This window comes from Camelus dromedarius, chromosome 2 (genome assembly GCF_036321535.1).
Source record: "Camelus dromedarius isolate mCamDro1 chromosome 2, mCamDro1.pat, whole genome shotgun sequence".
NCBI classification, from domain to species: domain Eukaryota; kingdom Metazoa; phylum Chordata; class Mammalia; order Artiodactyla; family Camelidae; genus Camelus; species Camelus dromedarius.
The window spans coordinates 70,870,428-70,889,273 of record NC_087437.1 but is presented as its reverse complement, the minus strand read 5'-3'; the positions used below and the strand labels follow the sequence as shown (position 1 = coordinate 70,889,273).

The window sequence follows — 18,846 nt, the reverse complement described above, 5'->3', positions numbered from 1 at the left end:
CTCACATTTTTTATCCATGCCAAGTTTAACGTTCTGAGACAAAGCTGTTTTGGAGTTTTCCGCTGGGGGAAAAAAGGACTTCTAAAATTTTTTGTTGAACGAAAAATAGTTCTCTCTTCCCTTTTGGATAGTCTTAAAGAGGTGGAATAAAATTTCCTCTAAGTTTTAACAAAATTCACCTCGGGCTAAGATATGGCGTTAGAAATTTAAGGTCTGTAAAAACTAATTTGGGGAGAGAATAACAAGGAACTGAAATCTATGAGTTTAAAGAATGTAATGGTCATCTGAACCTTCAAGGCAGTCTTGCTTGTTACTATACAAAAAAAAAATCCTGATACAAACAGGACACATTATGTGATGTATAGATAAGTTATGCATTGATAAGAACAAGGCATAGATAGCTATTTGCATACCTGGAAAAGTTATGTTTTTCCTTTGCTAACTAAAACCTGAACTCTTCAAAACAGAAAAAGAAATACATCAAAAATTTAGGAGAAACCCAGTAATAATGTCAGTAGCATTCCTCTGTTCTACAGAGCAAGCAAGGAGAGGAAGGCAATCACGTATCTGCTGGTTAAATTTTGAGTTACACAAAATAAAAAAATTGGATTAAATACGGTGTTTAAAGTACTAACTGCAGCAGGAATGCCTGTGTTACCCCTGGCTAGGAATTTCTTCCTCTCCTCCTCCCTGAGCATCCCTAAGCATTCCATTTTACCATCTATCACCAAACCCTGCACGGCCCACAGATCTCACAGATCTTATTTACATCTCTGACTTCATTCTTAAGTCTCTGAGTGACTTTCAGCCCCCCCCCCCCCCCGCTCTACTTTCCAGGGGTGCTCAGCTGGCCTCACAAAAGCTCCACAGTCACATCTAGCAGTATCTCTGACGCTTTCAAGCTCATCAGAGGTGCCAAAAAAACAAAAAAACAAAAAAAAACCTAACGATTAAAAAAAAAAGTTTATTAAAGTGAAACTAGGAGTGCAGATTTGAAGAAGTTGCTTCTACTGTTATTTCCCTCGCAAGTCAGCACAGGTGTTTCCTAACTTGCACTGCTGTGCATGCTGATGAGGGGGAGGGGTAAATTAAGGTGAGGAGTGGGCCACGGGCCGAGCAACAAGCGTTTGAGGATGGCCCAGCCTCATGTGTTAATGGATGTGTCTAAAAATGGACCCCCCAAAAAGCCTAGAATGAGGTTTCTTTTTGGCAAATGATGAAACCAGGATACTGAAATAATTAAAGCTTTGTCCTTAAATAAAGCATCAGATCAACAGAACAAAAACAAAGATAAAAATTGCACACACATATGCATGCGTACACACTCTCTCTCACACACACAGATACACAAAACTCGCGGGTGAGGGGAGAAGGAAATTAAATAAAAGAAAACAAACAGAGTCCTAACAGGCCATTCTCCGAAAAGGAATCTAAATAAAAAGTCATATGATATCTGATAGTGCAGGACACGTCGCCAAGAACTGGAGCGGATTGCCTACAGGAAGAAAGGGCCAGTGTATTCCAGCTCAAAGACCTTTTCTTTCCTCCTCCTCTATTTTTTTTTCCCTTTTCTCCTCGACTGTGAATGTGTTACTCTCAGGTCAGATGTACGAAGCATCCCAGAATGACAGCTATCACCTTTCACTGCACTCCTGGCGGCACAACTGGCTCATGGGAGCTGCCTGAGTTTGGATCCAGAGGGGCTGGTGCAGCTTTCAGGACCAGCCTCTCCCCGTAGCCCCTCTGTCCCTGTCCTAGACCCCCTTGGTCACATCCAAAATAGACCAAAAAAAAAAAAAAAAAAAAAAAAAAAAAAGCACAAGCGAAAAAAAAACACAAAAAACAAAAATGCAAGCACAACAGTCCACAGCAACAAAAGAGTTCAGAGGAAAAAAAAAATCAGAAACAAGCCCAAAAGGGGAGGGAAAAAAAAAAGCTCTTGCCTTCAACGTAAAACTTTTTAAAGACCGAGTTTCTTTTCTCTTATTTTGTTGACTTTCTTTTTAAAGGTCTTTTTTTCCTCAAGCACTATTAAGAGCATTAAAAATCTCTACAAAAATACAGAAAAGTCTCAAGGCAATATAAGAATTTTCCTGAAGAAAACACATAACTCTAAGAAGTGAGTTACCCTAGAAAAATTTGGATTTGCCAGAAGTTCCCCTAATTCTAACATCTTTCAGCGAGTTCAAGTGCAAACACTGGCCACCTAGCTCTTGTTTTCTCTCCGAGGGTCATTACTGAGACAACACATACACAGTAAGGTTTCCCGAAAAGACTCAGAGTTATCAAGTTACTTCAAACATAAGGTGCTCACACCTCCCAGCCAGAACGGTTTACTGACTAGACATCACTCTCTGCCTTGGTATGTATTACATCCTTAAGAAGCAGTTACATAAATGTATGCTAAAAATATGGAAAAATGTATATATCTATATTTTCCCTACAGTTTCCCTCCCCAGGGACAGGAATAGGTTATATTTTTAGTGAATGAAGAAAAAAAGAAAAGAAAAGAAGTTTCTGAATCTTGAAACAACTGTTGTAGCTGGTTTCCACTTAGTAAAATAGTTACCTGTAGTTAGGTACTGTACATAGTATATATTTAAGGATTTTTGTCTTGCTTGTGAATTCTCCCCCTTGTTCAGTTTTGTGTCTATTAAGTACCTTCAAAAGATTTCCAAATGACAATCAAAATATAAATGCATTAGGAGGAGAACTTTTAGAAAGAAAACAATTTCTTGAGTTTATAATTCAAGAAGGTTAGTATAAAGCTATAATTGTACAGCATATATAAAAGGTGGACTTGTTTACACAATTTGCAGATACAGTTCACATGATTTCTTTCTTCTTTTGTTGAAGCATTAATTTGAAAATGATAAGCATTCTGGAATGTTTGCTACCAACACAAATTCATGATGAAAATATACATGCATAGGCAAAAAATCAAATGGAGAGCACGCAAAGCTACGTGGCAATCCGAATCATAGAGAAATCTCTGTCTAACAGACTATATTTTGCTTGAACTAGTATATCACGGATGGGGCAGTAATCTCTCTGGGGGTTTTATCATTCTCGTCAAAAAATAAAATACAAATATCCGTTCCATTAGTACCTTTTCTTAATAACTGACAAGTGACACAAGTGGTACCTTTTAAACAGATGGATGCAAAAACTTGTGAGACCGAATGAACTAACATACCCCATCGGTATTTCGGGAACCCAAATCTCATAATTAACTTTTTACCCAAGTGGCAAAAGTAGAAGATGTTCTCACCACTAAACCGATTATTTTATGGAGTCTTGTTCTCTCCTCCACAGGATTTTGGGGACCCAGAATGGGTAAAGAGCTGGTAAGAGAGGATGCATCCTGAACAACTTTTATTGTGAGTAGAAAAAAATAGCATAGAGTGAGCATAAGAACAGTTGGATTTAGAAAGATGAAAAGATGAGAAAAGAGCAACATATCCAACTTAATTAGTCTTTTTCCTTTTTATTTTTTGTGTATATCTGTTGGGGTGATGGGGAGAAAAGATAACTGGATTTCCTTTGAATGTCTTTGTGTCTTTATAGAGTGAATGTTCTGTTCCTGTCTCTCTCTTTTTAGGCGGAAAAACTAATAAAAATAGAAAAACATATATCAGACATTAAGCTCACCTCCCCCCCCCCACCCCTTTCCTTTGTAAAGAACTCTTTGTTCTCTAGTGAAAATGCTGAAAAATCCCCGGGCAGCTACTCCCTGAAACAAGTGCAAAACACTTAGAGGCTTTTGGGCTGGCTGGGAGCCAGGAACCCTCCCGCTGTCTGGTTAGAAGAGGAAAAAAAGAAGAGAGAGGGAGAGAGGGGAAGAGAGATGGGGGGGCAGAGAGAGAGAGAGAGAGGAAGAGAGAGAGAGGAAGACAGAGAGAGGAAGAGAGAGAGAGAGAAAGAGAGAGAGAGAAATTGGAGCTTCCTTTAATAGACATAGGAAGCAGCGTTTTTTTTTTTTTTTCCTTTTCTTTTTTTTCAAAACTGGCGGTCAAGCGTTAAGTAACTCCCGTCTAAATCCACCTGCTAGAAATGAACTTGGGTAACCCCCCAGGGGTGCACAAAGACAGGGAAGACAGTAACATACTCCATACTCTTTCCCACCCCCCGTTGTACTGCTTCCATTCTTTCTGCTCCCATACACAAATGCCCACAGATCTCACGCCACCCCCTTACCCCCCAACAACAAACACAGCGAAATACATGCTCCCTCAGTCTCCTAAAAAAAAAAAAGGCTTTTCCATCTCGGTTGCGACACAGTGATAAGGGGTAGCGAACATCTCATACCTGGTGTGAATGCTAATCAGTCAGGAGTTCTCCTTTTCCCAAGACAGGGAACTGTTTCCTTCCAAATTTATTAGAACCTCCTCCACTGCCTCTTTGAAAAACCTTCTTTGTCACCCTCTCCCAAGTCCCGATACTTCTTTAAAAAAAAAATGGCTTCGGAGCTCCTTCTATTCTTGATATTGATTCTCTCTCTCTCCCCCCACCCCTCCTCCTCTCTCCTGTCTGTGTCTCTTCTGAGTGGTCTATTGATAAGTCCCTGGAGGCACTGGGTCAGCCTGCCCGTAGGAAACCAGACACAATGCACAAATCTCCGAGTGCCATTCTGCCATCAGCAAGCAGACCACGTTTAGGAGAGAGAGAGGGAAAAAAAACAGTAGAGCAAGAGACAGAGAGAGAGAGAGAGAGAGAGAGAGAGAGAGAGAGAGAGAGAGACCAACCGAGGGAGGGAGAGAGAGAGACCGGGAGAGAGGAAGAGAGGGGGGAGAGAGAGAGAGAGTGGGAGAGAGAGAGAGGGGGAGAGAGACAGAGGGGGAGAGAGAGACACGGAAGGAGAGAGAGAGTGTGAGAAAAAGACTGATTGGAACAGGAGGGAGGGAGAGAGAGAAAGGGAGAGGGAGAGAGAGCGCGAGAGGGAGAGCGACACTGCCAGTCAGGTTAATCATCCCTACTTTAATTAGCTGTTCGGCTTAGACATAAAACAATTGAATTTGAATGATCTGTCAGCAGGCTCGGCTGAACCAAAGGGGAAAAGCGAATATTACAAAAAGACTGTTGGTGTGTTCTGATAAGCAATACTGCTCGTACTGACAAATCCTCAAAGGGGGAACTATTAAAACTTACAACTAAACAAAAAGTGCAAATACAAATGGCACTAGATAGAGGTCTTTTTAAAAAATGGAGTTTTCTCCCCTAGTTTTATGAACGGTAGATATTTATGTGCAGGTGCCAACATATTAGGGTCTGCGTGTAACGTGTGAAAGTTTATTAACGACGGTCTAGGAGTGTAGCAGACAGATGCTGCAGAGAACAAGACAGGTACAGTCGGATGCCGAGTCTAGATCTTGGAGGGAGATGGATGCTTGAAGAAGAGGCACCGTGGCAAGAGATCAGCACAGACAAAGTCAGTGGGCAGACAGGCAGACAGATTTTAGGCACGGCACGATCTCGTCTAAAAAGGCAAAAGTTCTGATGCAATAATAGGTGCAAAACAATCCATCCATCCTCCTCTCCCGGGAGCACTCCAAGGTACAGTTAAAATGGATTAATCTTTGTGACAAACAGAGTCGGCAAGGCAGACTATGGCAGACACCGAAGGCGATTCGCAGACCCAGAGAATACCAGAGCCGAGAAAAGCCACAGCAATCAATCCCTCCAACGCCCTAGTTTAGCAGATGAGGAAACTGAGGCCCAGAGACTCAGGCTAATAAATCACAAAGGCAACAGCAGTTTCGACACTGGAACCCAGAACCCAGGGATCCACTGTGCTCTTTCCATCATATCAGCTAAACTCCAGCTTTCTTTAAAGACTCTGGTCCAACAGGTATGGAAATCACCCTCATCTCCAGAATAACAAGATTCCTCCATCTATACAGTCAGTGCACAGACCTTCAATTTTTAAAAATGCCTAAATAGAGAAGTGGAAATTCTTTTTTGTTGTTGTTCATTTTGAATTCTCGGGATGGGGATTTAAGTGCTTAATTTCTTCTCAGAGAAAAGCAGAATGTTGCAGAGGCCTGGCCTTACCCAGGTACATAGCTGGTGCCACGCACCGAGCTAGCGAAGGCCAGCTGACGCATCCACAAAGACCTCTCCCAGAGTCTGCAATTCTCTTTGTGAATATTGCCTGCTACACAACACCGTGTAAAAAGATGTGGTTCTCTCATACTACTCATTTTTAAGATATAGGCACACTGTGGGTGAAAGAGATAGAGTCTTTCAGCTTACAGTGTCATTTTCAGACACTGAGGAGATTTTCTACCTGGAAGATTAGCTATGGACAACTTTTCCTATATATTTCAATTGAAATGAGCTACTAAAATAGAAAGAGGAAACTGTGTTATCTGCCCATGTATTTGATGGTATCTTTTTGGACACACCTGATCATATTCAGTAAGGATCTCCCTCTTGACAGCAAATAATTGAATGTAAATTTTTTTTTTTTTTTTTTAAGGGAGAAAGAGATGCTTGTGAAGAGAACAGCGCCATCGGATGTTACTGGAGGGACTGTCTCTTGTCCTAAAACAAGAATCATGGTGTGTATATGAAAGCAAAAACTCTCAGTCATGCTTCAGCAACCACGTTGCTACTTAAGGTGAAAGAGGAAAACTGAAAGAGAGGTCAGGCACCTGGGAGTCCACTCAAAGGCAAGGAATCTGAGAGACATCATGGCCAAGTCATTCAGTTTATTTGCACGCCATCCTCTTCAACAATGGCTGCTGTGACAGTGTCTAAAACACAGGGTCCACTGTCAATCAATTTAGGGAGAGGAGGAATCAATGATTTTGACATTGGTAGGTCCTCTCACAGGTCTTAAAGATCCTGATAGGCAAGAACCCAGGGGAGCAGTGAAGTGCTGGGTGACCTGCGTGAGAAGGGAATGAGCTTTGGAGTAGAATAGACTTTTATAACAGTGTCTAAGTCACAGCTGCTCTCAGAGCCTCAGTTCCCCTGTCTGTAAAAGGTGAGGATATTCATCCCATAAGGTGTTTTGAGGATGACATGAGCTATCATAGATAAAGTCCCTGGCTGGTCATCACATGGTAGTTATTACTGAGGAAGGCAGAGAATGAGGGTGTAAATAAACAAAACTGCATACTACAGATGTGCTGAGTGTGTTGTGTTCAAAGCATGCTCAAGACATGAATCCACATAGCAAAGCAAGGATCTAATAAACAGACTTGATTTGGAAAGGGTAAAGTTTAGAACCCCTGAGTTCTGGAATCTAAGCTTCAAGGATTTTCTAAGGGGGGTTTCATCTCTTTGTTCCCAGACTTTGGTATATTTCCTGGCTAATAATAATAATAACCAGCATACCACTGAGCACTTGATTTGTGCCAAGCACTTTGCTAAGTAGTTAACGTTTTTGATCATAGAATATGAATTAGGTGCTACCTATGAATTAGGTGCTACCAGTCCTTATTTCATAGAAAAGCACAGAAGAGTTAGGTGACTTGCTCAAGAGCACACAGCTAATTAGTGTGGAGCTGGAGACAAAATCCAGGCAATCTGACTTTAAAGCCTGCGTCCTCAGCCATGATGCTGGACTAGCACTGGGCATATTCACTAAATACGTGTTAAATAAATGAGCAAATGCACAAAACACCAGTGTTTTGATTTCATTAAATAACAAGTGAAAATCCGTGCACCATCACTTGAGAGAATCTTGTGCTTGGATTATACAGTCTGTACCTCTTCTGTAGCTCACTCGGGGGCAGCCCCTCCTCAGAAGCCAGGCTGAGCCTTGTCCCTGCATGGTGTTGAAAATGGATGAGGTGAAGATCGCTGGCTATGACCACCCAGGGCATTTAAATATCTGACGGCATTTTCAGCACTTTGAGGGTAGTGTTAGCACACGGGTTATTAATTGGCTTAATTCCAGTTCAGATAATTACATCGTGTCTCTTTAATTTTTCCCCGACTATGCCATTCTTCACTTCCTGTCACAAATGTGCTCTTTAAAAAAGCATATGAACACACACAAACATAGTTATATTTAAGGGTTGTATAATCATATAGGGGTTCTTTTTCTAAATGATTGGTGTATAGTAGCCATGTAATAAATGAATGAATGGGCAAAAGAATTAAAGTCATTGCAAAACAAAGATAACTAGTTGAAGCTAAGATTTTCATTTGGCACTGAAATAAACAGATTTTTAAACCATTTCCTTGGTGACAGGATTCCAATCATAATTTTTTTTCTCATGGGCAGATATTTCAAGAGCTGATGACCTGCTCATGATAAGCTGATTTCCTTACACCATGCAATTTCCAGCAAAAAAAAAAAAAAAAAAAAATAGCAATGAAAACTGATCTTTTAAGGTAGAAAGTAAGACTAGGTATAGGATACTGAACTCATGGGTTTTAGAACAGTCATTAATCCAGCTATTAGACCCTGACTTATTTGGCAGGTTTTTCTTTGCCAAATGTACTACTAGCATAATTTTCAAATCAGAGAAGAAAAGAACATGGGGTTCCAATTTGATAAGCTTAGGAAAGTCTGACAATCATAAACAGACACAACCCCTCTCCTTTTCCCAAAGAATTCTTGGCCTTTGAAATACTATGTCTACATGATACCAAAGAACATCTCCTGGAGGCAACCATTTTCATCATGTGCACAAACAGTTAAATGCATCCAAGGCAGAGCATGGTTTATTTTGTCAGTCCTTTTCAGTGTACGTTTGTTCATACAAGTCACCAAATATAAGGAGCATAGAAAGTAAGGGAATAAAGGGTTAATTTATTTACTATGCATGAGAGTTTCAAGACCTTTGCTTCCTCAGCTTTTAGTTCGAAATTCCATGCATACTCTGCACATAATAACAAATGCTATAATTCAATGTATGCCATAATTTGATTTACTTTCAAGCACCTTTTCTGGTTCAGCTCTCAAAGCTTTCCTTCCTTTAAACTTCCTCCAAATTTTCTTCATGGCCCTCTGTAAATCATCATTTACAACTAGTGTTTGTGGGATAACACTAATGCTGTAGAGAGATTTGTATCACACTATCCCCACTTCCTTTTGAAAATCAGTGGTCAACTTTCATGCCCTTATCTGAGGGCAAGATAAATTAAAAAAAAAAAGAATAAAACTTGAGCCCTTTCCTAACTCTTGGACCCCTGTAATAATGACAGTAGTCACTCAGTGACTGTCCTTTAGTTCGTCACTCATGCCTCTAGATGGGGATCTTTGGGACAAAGTTTTTATATTCTGCTTGTTAAATTTAATGTATTGTCCAGTGTCACACCTGCTCATGGCAGGTGGTAGATGATATCTTAGAAGAGCTGAAGGCAACAACTGTTAACTCTCTTATGTCTTCATATGCAATTGTAATTTATTTTCTCTGTGACTCAAGTGTTCAGTGTGTAAAAGGGGTACATTTATTGCCCTAAGACTAGTGATGTGATGCACAGACTAAAGTAGTACTATTGGGTAGGAAAGTTAAGAATTAGTGAGGGAAAAGCACTTGTACTAAAGACTTTTACAGTCTCACCACTATTTTTAAAGCAAGAAGTCCTTGGATAACATATTCTAAATTCAAAAATTAAGTGAATTTTTAATTCGAAAGAAAAGTGGACAAAATTTATACTGAATACTAGAGATAGTAAGCAAGCTTTTGGTTTTAAATTTAAATGTCATCTAGGAACAGCCTGATAGATACTATAAAAGCTTAGAATCTTAGACTTAGGTGGTATTTAAGAGATTTTCCAGTTCTTTCAGTTTACAGAGAAGCCCTGAATGGCTGAGACATTTTATCTGGTAAGTCCTAGAACCCAATTCTTCTGTTTCTTGGTCTCCTGACCTCCTCAGCCACACTGGGCCAGATGGCTGCCACTCTCTTGCCATTCCTAGTCCTGGCTACCCCTCTTTTGGATGTATTTTATTAAAGATAAATTCTGGTGCTGAGAAAGAGATTCTGTGTTCCTAATGTAGTCTGATAATAGGCCATAACAGGACAGCAGCAGGCCAAATAATGACTCTGAAAAAAGATATCCACATTCTACTCCCCAGAACCAGAATGTTGCTTTACATGGCAAAGAAGTCTTGTAGATGTGACCTAAACGTAATCACAAGGGTTCTTATAAGAGAGAGACAGGAGGGTCAGAGCTAGTATTAAGAGATGTGATGACAGAACAAGAGGTTGGAGTTATTGGAGTTATTTGTGGAAGAGGTCATGGGCCAAGGAGTGCAGATGGCCTCCAGAAGCTAGAAAAAACAAGGGAATGGGTTCTTCCCTAGAACTTCCAGAGGAACCAGCCCTACCATCAGCTACCTTGATCTGGACATTATTTCACAACACAGCTGAAATATTTCTTAGCTTTTTTTTTTTTTCTTTTTAAGCAGATATATCACCTTGTTTCAAACTGAGCTTGTGACATAAACCTCTTACCAGTCTTCAGAAAAATACGTCTAGCATAGGTCAAGAATGCGTCTCTCCCTCTTTTGCCTCTAAGAACTTCCTTCTGTGATGACATGAAGTAATCTATCCAGAGATTTTTGGCTAATGGATCAGTTGCCTGTAGATCCATCTAATCACATTTTCCTATGTCCATTCTAACAGCAGCTCTTCATTGGTGGGTTGGCACACATCTCCAAGTTCATCTACAACAGTCAACACTAGGTTCTAGTTAAAAGCAGACTGAAGGGTTCTGCTGTGTAATTCTTGGCTGTCAGAAGATCTAAACTTATTCTAAACAGTGAGGTGCTTTCTTGCTAGCTCCCACCCCACATCTGTTCCACTTTTTCCTAGTGGAGGTCAGAAATGGAGAAAAGCAGCAGTATAAGGCAACATCACACAAAACTTCCTTCTTAAGACTATCTTGCTTTAGTAGATCATTCCAGCTCATAAGTGCATAAATCTGTAGGACAGTGCTCCTAAAAGAGTGGTTCTTGGCAGGATCAGCATTGCCTAGAACTTTGTTAGAAAAAAATCAAATCTTGGGCCCTACTCTTGACGTATTAACTCAGACACTGAGAGTTGAATACTGGAGTGCCTATGTTTTAGTAAGTCCTCTAGAGAATTCCAAAGCCTGGTTGAGAATCATAGGGCAGATCTGTGAGGCTCAGCAAGCCTAGTGAAAATCATGTTGGACTATGAATATCACCTGCTCACCTGGGTGTAATTTAATTGTGGCTCTGTCACTTGCCCACTCTGTGACCTTAGATCATGTTCTTGGTTTGTTTATCTCCTAAGGTACAAAATAGGAATGATAATATTATATTATTACGTATATTATTATTACTATTATTATTACCTTGTCTATGCAAAAGGCTAATATGGGACTTAATAAGATCATGAATATGAAAACACTTTATACTTTATAACTGCAGGATTATTATTATGGAAAAAACATTAACTTGGGTTGTGAGTGTCCTGGGAGCAAGGTGTTGGGGATATCATCTTGATATTTCACATTAATTGAGGCTTTGAAGTAAGAACAGAAAAAAAAGTTCAAGAAGCTCAAATGTCAGGTCTAATTCTCCAGGCCAAAAAGAAGGCTGGATGTCTGTAGGCTTTTAAGGGAAACGATAATGAATGGAGGACCCACTGACATTATTATTATTAGTTTTTAGACTAGTTTCCAGGTGCTAAATTTTTTTGTTTGAAACTCTACCTTTCTGTTCTTCAGGTAGCAAAATTTAGTGGCAGTTTTGAATGCTATTTTGCCAATGAAAGCCTACGGCTTCGGAGATTCAGAGTCACACTTCTTTGTAAGTTCCCAATGCCACTCAGTGTTGGTGAAGTGGCCCATGGTCTCTTTCATCTTCATACCATATTCTTAAGTAAGTAAGAAGCTCCAGGAAGCCAACTCAAAGACAACTAATTATATTCACAAATTTTTTCAATGGAAAAGACATAAATCCTGGGAGGTGGGAGGGATTGTCCAGATCAGGACTAAGACCTTTTTACATACTGAAGTCCAAGCTCTTAAGGAGCTGGGAAAAAAAAAAAACAAAAAAAAACAAAAAAAAAAAACCCAAAAAAAAAACCAGACCCAAAAAACTCACACAACCAGATCAGACACAACCATGATTTTCCTAGAAAATCACCAGGATTACTTACCAAGGGGGAAAAAAAAACACCTTATTAAAGATAGCTAACCGGAAAAAAAAAAAAAAAAAAAGAGAGAGAGAGAGAGAGAGATAGCTAACCATCCCTTTTTCTTCTTGCATGAAATCACAGCAGGTAGCCTATGGCCTGAGGGCTCTTCCATCCTCTGACAACTCAAACCTGCTGGTTGCATTTTGGCAACTTGTTGGTGCCTGGTGCCTCGCAGGACCATTGTGGTGTGGAAAAGATTCTGTTTGGGTTGCGGCTTCCTCTGAGCTAGTCACAACGTGTTGCTGCATCAGGGGAAGCAGCTGCACCTTTTAAGAGCTCTGTGTCCTTAAGCAAGTCATCTACGCTCTTGAACTCCATAGATTTTTCACTTGTAAAATGTGGATAATATGTGATTTAATAATCTCAAAATTTGTTGAGATCACAAGTTGAGGATCAAAAAGGATGATGTATCCACAATGTTTTGTAAACTAAAGATCCCATTTGCTTGGCATTATTGATGTCATTATTATTTACACGTCAACAGAAGAGTAAAGGTATGTATGGAAATACTGCGCACGGCAGCCTGCACACTCTCAGACATTTAAGTTGTACATACCTCCATGGTTTTCCCCTGAACTTACATTAATCTCTTTGTCAGGCACCTAAGATAGTAACTAAGAATGTTGCTTCCTTTAAGTCTCTATATGATCTTTGGGTTGATAATGGTTAGTTATACATTAAATAGATACTGCTACATAATTTATTATGGTTCTGTTCTGGCCAGCTCTACTTTGAACATATTCCCTAAATAAGAACAAATTCAGTGTTATGAAAGAAAAGAAAACATCGCATCCAAAGCTGGTATTGAGGAGTGAAAATATCTTCAAAGGCTATTCCTTGGTTGTTTAACATCAAACATCCACTTAGAGATGTCTATTAGTTCAACAAGCTGTCCTGAAGGAAGACCCGTAGCAAAGCCACTGGGTGTTCAACACTTAAAAGGACAGGAACATATATTCTGCCACAATGCACATTATTATTGCTTGAATTACTCAGACTTTGTTTAAACAAATCTATGAGTCGAGTTCAGATGAACAGCCCATGCATTTTTGCCATTCAGTAGCTATAAGAATATATGGTACCCGATCAATGAGTCCTTCCAATGGAAGGGAAGTTAACTGCTATATTTTAACATAAATCATTAATGTAATTGTGCAAAGAACATATCTAAATATCTAGAACTCTTATTTAAATCTTTAATTGTTGTATACAATCCCATCTTTTCTATTTAGCATCCTTAACTAGACTGTATGCTCCCTGAGGATAAACACTGACACACTTTTCTGAATATCTCACTGGCTCCAGCACAGTGGTTTACACATAGCATTTGCTTCCAAAATATCTGCTTTTTAATTGGATTCACTTCTTGTTGGCTTTTCTTGGGGGCAATTAAGCCACATAAAGTGCCCATAGATAAAGGCATCATTATTACTGAGGTGAAAGTTGCAATTCTTAATTTTTTAAAAATAATGCATTGGGCCACTTATTTTTCCCATGTGACACTTAACCTGACTAATTATAGAAGTGAATAGAAAAACATGATTCTGTTAAAAAGCTCACTTTACATGCAACATTTTTAGGAATTCAGCTAATATGTCAAGCAGAGTCATTCTGCACAATAGTGGTGATGGTGCGTATGCACTTTAGCTCTGACGGCAAATATTTTAAATTAAGGCAAGCTAGCCATAAAATTACATACACATAAATATGCACTCTCTCACAAACACACATTTGCACGTCTTTAAACTTGAATTAATGCAAAGAAGAGATATATTCTTTTGTTCTAGAGGAATACAAATGATGAAGACTAATAAATGAATAAGTAAAGCGCTGGGTAACCAAATCAATGTCTGCTCAATTCTGGTCAAGGAGGTGAAGTGAGGTTTCCCTTTGAGTCAGAGAATGTAGTGGATAAAAGGGACGTGAATAGCTGGGGGGATTTCCTGAGGCCATTGCAGACCAGCTCACACACTGTTAAGAGGCTCGTTTTTATGAGACTTTCGGTTGCATTTGTAACGCTTGCTCTAGGTCCCCTAGAGCATTAAGTGCACACCACAGCACTGTGACTACAGGACTAAATGTGAGAGGATACATTCCGAGGTTCTTTATCTTTCAGATCCAGAAAGATTTGTAGATATTTTTAAGACCATTTCCCCCCCTTTGTTTTCCCTCCCTCCCCCCTAAACACCCCTCCACAAAACTCCTTTCAGATAGGACTACTATGTGGAAAGGACTTCTTTTTGTTTTCAGTAAAAATCTAAAGTCTTGGACTTAAAAAAAATGACCAACTTAAAAACCTGTGGATTAGTACAGTTGATTCTTTCTATAGGTAGAATATATTTCATTTAAAAAGAATCCCAGCAAAACTTGGTCTGACTGGTAAGTTTGTTCTAGATTAAGGATTTAGCCACAGTTTGATAAGTATTTGTTGGTTTGGTGCTTATTAATTGGTACATATTTTAACATTTCACCACTACCTTAAATTATTAATAATTTGAAATTATTAGCCAGTACTACCACTGTTTATTTTATTTCATTTTTCTGAACAGTGCCACCCATTTCCTTCAAGTTTGGTTCAAAACAAAAAGTCTGGAATTTAATTTGTCAGGAAAACAACTGTGAAGTTCAGAAAAAGAATAGGAATCACCAAAACAATGAGATCAATCTTAAAATCACTAGGGAAAACAAAAGCTCTCTTAATCCTCAAAGCAAATGTAAAAGTAGGCATTCTGGTTTTGATGATGACGAAGCTGAGGCTCAGAGAGGTTAAGCAACTTCCCCTGGGTTCAGAGTTGAGAGGTGGCAGTGCTGTGGGTCACACCCTGGTCTGTCTGACAAAGCCTGTTCTATTTTCTTTTACACTGTTTACACTCTCCATTCCCCAGAAGGTCTCTGGCTATCTGGGAGTTTCTTTGGGATCTGCCATCAGGTTCATGGGATGACAAAACAATTACAATTATAAAAATTGGTGAATGTATATGTATTATGTATTGAGTATACACATGAATGCTTACTATACATATGGTTATACATATACTATATATGCCATCTATATGAATACTCAATAGTAGTCAACTCTCAGCCCTTACAGTTTGCCAGATATTATGCTAAGTACTTTATTATTTAGTTTTCTATTATTTACTGTTTAGTACTATTTACTGAGTTCTTGTAACACCTCTGTAAGGTAGAAATTATTATTATCATCCAGTTTTACAGATGGGAAAAGTAAGGCCTACAACTAGAAAGTGGCACAGCCCAAGTTTCCTTCCATTACTCTACCCTTCTCATGGACCTTTTCCTATTTGTTACTTCCTTGGAACAACAGAGTACAAGAGGAACATAACTGACCTCTGGCCCATTCCTCTAAGACTTTGCTTCCTCTTGGGAAATAAAGCAGACCTTAGAAGGTGGGAGTAACTGAACTATTAACAAATCAATAGTTTACTTGCTAGGGAACAAAAAGACACAACTTACAGGACAATTCCTATTGGTAGAAGAGAAAGCCCCAAAGCAAGGTATTATGGTCTGGAAAACAGGGGCCACACTTTGGGTAGGTGGACTTTCTGGGTCTTTCAAATCATAACACATGTATAACCATTGATAAATAAACCAAATTTAATTCAATATATACTTAATGAACACCTGCTATAAATAAAGGATTCTGCTAGAACCTGAGCCCCAGAAAATAGCTACAAAGATGAGAAAGACACCATAAGCCTAATGTTTAGAAATCAGGAGAAAATAAACACCACATAACTAAAATACGATGTAAAATAAGTCCAATGCCAAAAAGGGTTGCTAACAAAATTCTGTAGGTTCAGTGGGCTGAGGAATATCATTTGATGATGGACACTAAAAAAAGTTACCTGAGTTACCTGAAAAAAGTTTGGGGTGAACTTTGGAATATGGGAGAAGTTCCAGCTGTTAGAATTTGGAGAGATGAGTTTTAGGCAAGGAGTACAGAATGAATAAAAACATGAGGACAGGAAAGCACAAAGTGTATTGGGTTTGATTTGATTAGCTTCTAGAGTACTCTAGAAGGATAGCAGCAGGAGTTTGAGATGACCTGGGTGGCACATCCAGGTGGGAATGAATAGTTGGCAGTTGGAAACCTATGCCTGTGGTACCAGAGTCTACAGGCCAAGACGAGACATTCAGATCTTCAGGAAGGCATCTGAATGTCTGATTGCAGCTAAAATTGCTGCTAGACTTCAAGAATGCAGTGAGGGAAGAAAGAAAGGCAAACTGACATTTTGTGGGCAGATGAAGGAAAAATAGATGATGGAGCCAGAAGGAACACTCCGATGAACAGGAGAATCATGAAAACAAGATGTTATGGAGCCCAAAGCTAAAGAATGTGCTACAGAAAGGGAAAGAGATGGTCAAAAAGGTCAAATCAGTAATAGTGAAGCTAGTACTGCCTGGAGGAAGAGGCATTTTTAGGATCTGGAGTCTTTCTTCATCACTGAACTCATCTTGAAGAAGATCACCTCTCATCCCTCTCTGTTCTTTCCCTAAACTCATACATCACTCAACCATACACATAAACAAACTTTTTTCTTCTGGGAAAAATTTACGGAATTATTAACTCTGGAGCACCCAATCTATGTCTGGAAGTTTTATGAATAAAGTTAAAATTTTCTTGTTTAATCTTTATTTAAAAGATGATTGGCTTTTTGATGCACAGGTCAATTGCTTTTTGGTGGAAGTGGAAATTTATTCATATTTTATTTAACAAATACTTTTAGAGATTTTCCTATCTGCCAGGCATTGTGCTAAATACTGGGATCAGAATAATTTCTATAAATGCTTAGATGGCTTTTACCTGTTAGTTTTTTTTTTTTTTCAAACCGGTGAGTTTTGCTTCCTATGGTTGGCACAAAGTTGATGCCTTTGTAATGATGAGTTTCTGTTCCAGCTCCTGAGAGTTTCTGTATTCAGATTATTAAGTACCTATTTATGTGTAATTTCTCTGTTCCAAGAAGCTTTTACGATGTTTTGGATAATTTTCAGTATCAGCAAAGGGTGATACAGAAGAACAAACCAACTCTGGGTCAACACAGGAACCAGTTCTCTTGCTTTGGCAAGGTGGTAGTCTAGTATGTGGGCCAGCAAGAACACCTTTTCAAGTATTTAAAACAACTATGAAAATCTTATTCTTAATTGTATCCTCTAAAGAATAAAGACAAGAAAATAATCAGCTTTGGATAGCTGAAAAATAGCTTCAGGTTATGTTCCGATGGTTGGGTAAAAATGAAGTAAGGAAACCATATGGAAGGGCATCTACAAAAGATACCCTTGGGGCATATTTATTAAATTATTTGTATAAATTTTTGTAGGTGTATATATTTTAAAAATCCCCTCAAATCACTTTAGCCTTTTTCCTATATGTATAAATATTTTTTCTCCCACAAAATAGGAGTCCTGCTATACACATCATTTTGTAGCCTGCATTCTTTCAAGACATATATTTTTAAGCCCTGTATAGTATTCCATTCTATAGATGTATCAACATATTTTTAAGTGATTCCCTATTTTTGGACATTTTGATTGCATTCTAATTTTTGTCATTTTTAATAATGTTTGGTTGAGCACCAGCATGCATAGCCTTTGCAATGCTATTATTTATTGGAAAGAAATTTTTGGAAGTTTTAAAACTTAATACTATAAGCAGAGAAAGCAAGGAAACAATATGTATACTGTAAGCAAAGAAAGAAAAGTCATGTGCCTCTAGGAATCAGGGTGATAGAGTAAATGAGTACAGTGGGTGTGGCCTAAAATGTGGAGTTATAGGTACTCTGTCTAAATGGAGAAGACATGGCTTGTCCGAAGGCAACAGCTACTACTCAGTTCCAAACTGGTCCCATGCAAAAATGCAGGTCTAATATTTCAGTCTCCACATTTTTAAGAGAAGCAGGAAAAACTGGATTTTTGTGGATGAGCTCTCAATCTTTAAAGGTTGGCTCAAACTCTCAAATTATTAAATACTATATGGGCAAAAATTTTCTTTCTATAGGCTAGTTCAATGCAACTCACAGGTCACTGGTTTGTAAACTTCAAATTAAAGAAAAGGAAGAATGGTGTTGGAAAATTTATTTCTAGGCAGTGTTAAGCAAACAAAGTTTGCTTCATGTTTTGCCAGTAACAAGAGATGCAGTGTGGAGAAACTGAACCTGAATATGCAAATCTGGGAAGACAGGTAAACATTGCTTCCCATTTAATCATCCATGAAAGATTAACTAGAAGCAGCTTCTAAAATGTTTCAAACTTCTCAAAAAACCATACTTTAATTATGTAAAACTTTAATCCAGTGCACTGTGTGATGACATCTAATGATCATTTCCCTTCATTTTCCATCTGAACAAACATTTCCTATTAACATCCACCTGCACTACTTCCTTTTGAAAAGAGGAGGTGGTATTTGGCTATTCCTTGGTTCTGATTCATGAGAATTCAGCCCAAGACCAAGATTTCTGTTCTTAACAGATTTTGGTTTTTAAATCTGTAGAACACAATGTTTCCCTGGGCTGAGTTCTAGCATGCCAAGTTTTGGCTGGCCACAGACTTTGACATCTGAGTGAAAAATCTTTCAACAATGGCATTTAAACTGAAGAATCAACAGACCTTTAATTATAGCACTGCTTGTAATCTCCCCATCTTCCCCCCCTTTTATCATGATGTTCAAATTGCCTAAAATCACTAACTGCACGGACAG

The 18,846-nt window shown here is 38.8% G+C and overlaps 1 protein-coding gene across 23 annotated transcripts in view; it reads right to left on the bottom strand.

The window, feature by feature from the left end:
* The window catches only part of ZBTB20 (zinc finger and BTB domain containing 20), a 758,440-nt gene that overhangs the window by 129,945 nt on the left and 609,649 nt on the right, over positions 1–18,846 (bottom strand). Inside the window, exon 1 of one of the 23 annotated variants that reach the window (XM_031452465.2) lies at positions 4,309–8,307. The exons of the other annotated variants lie outside the window; for them this stretch is intronic. The gene's annotated coding sequence lies outside the window, so the exon portion shown is untranslated. Of the gene's footprint in view, positions 1–4,308; positions 8,308–18,846 lie in introns of those variants that run through there. 23 annotated transcript variants of the gene reach the window in all.